Source organism: Brassica oleracea, chromosome C7, assembly GCF_000695525.1.
Source record: "Brassica oleracea var. oleracea cultivar TO1000 chromosome C7, BOL, whole genome shotgun sequence".
Taxonomy (NCBI): Eukaryota; Viridiplantae; Streptophyta; class Magnoliopsida; order Brassicales; family Brassicaceae; genus Brassica; species Brassica oleracea.
In genome coordinates, this window is record NC_027754.1 from 8,553,993 (window position 1) to 8,555,443 (window position 1,451).

The 1,451-nt window shown below is 47.3% G+C and overlaps 1 pseudogene; it reads right to left on the reverse strand.

Annotated features, from left to right (window-relative positions):
• Window positions 1-495, reverse strand: part of LOC106302508 — an 8,095-nt pseudogene extending 7,600 nt beyond the window's left edge.
• Window positions 496-1,451: the final 956 nt, after the last annotated feature.

The following is a 1,451-nucleotide window of genomic DNA, read 5'->3' on the forward strand; positions in this document are numbered from 1 at the left end:
AGAAAAAAGGACCGTTCCTGAGAAGATCCCTCATCGCGATAATATCCTCAGGGAACGGAGCAAGAGGATTGATGAAGGGACGATCGTTCGGCAACCTCCGGTACAATGGGATAAAACTCTTTTCAACAGACGAGTAAACCCCTTAACCACTGACATAAAGTTTCGAGGGACAAGCCTATACTTGTCCGTATCCTTGATAATTTGTAACCTAAGAAGCGCTTCAAAGTGATCGACGGTAAGGGAGAGACCATGCTCGTAGCTCAGGATCAGGACTCCAATGAGGTGCTGGATGCCAAGGGGATTCAGTTGGCTTATCGTCACCTCGAAACGATCCAACACTCGGACGATAATTTCGGGAATCAGGAACCACAAGCGACAGCGTGCTACGAATGCTTCGTAGCAAGTAAAGTAACCCTCCGGGTGACTACTAGCGCGCTCTCCTTGATAAGGAACCCAGAACTCAACCGCATCCGAAATCTGATAGAACGACCGCATGATCTAGAGGAATTCGCTAGTACTCCTACTTGGTGCACCTTCCTCGATGGGGCGACGGTTCATGACCGGAAACGACTTCTCTTTGGGAGGCGTGATCGAACCATAACACGCCACCCACCATGCCTCGTTCTCGGCCGGGTCTACCGAATGAGGAACGAATTCTATCTTTGGCACAAGGAGCTCTTCAGAAACGTTCGCGGGCAAGGACCCTTTCTTCGAACTCCTTTTCTTACTCGACATTTCGTGTTTTCTTTTTAAGAATCAAGAAGGAAATGATAGAGAGGAAGAAAAAAGAAGAAGGAATTTTTCAAGAAACCTTTCTATGAAAATGAGTAAGTGTAAAGGTTGTGAAGAAGTTACCTCCCTTCTTATAGGCATGAGAATCTACTATTTGCTTGCGGATTTTCAGACACAAACTTCGCCCAAATACACCAATCTCGTCCGAACTCGCCATACCGCACGTTGGAATCTCACTAGAAATCCACGATCCTAACGAGCTGGGGGGCTAACTGTTGGGGTCAAAAACGGTTCCGACGAAGTTAATATCCAAATCTCCGCAAAATACGAGTATGTCTTTCCGCAACAAATCATGCTCGGTCAAGAGAACATCGCAACGTATGTTCCCGAGATAAAGCTTCGTTCGAATTCTATTTAGATCAATCATAATCCATCAGAAACTTACCCAGACCAGTTACAGATAGGTCCGAGAATGACGATCGGAACACAGACGAACCAAGCTCGGTCATTACGCAACTACCGCACTTGCACGCTGTCCGGTCGCTACATAGCGACCGAGCGTCTGTTCCGCTCGGTCGCTACGTAGCGACCGAGCTCTCCCGAAACGTCGATACGACATTAGTACATGCATTCTCGTCTACCCTTCGATGCTATCTCCCAAAGACCGTAGCGAACCCATTTCATGTTTCCCGCCATTCTAAGTCATCGATCAAACTTTA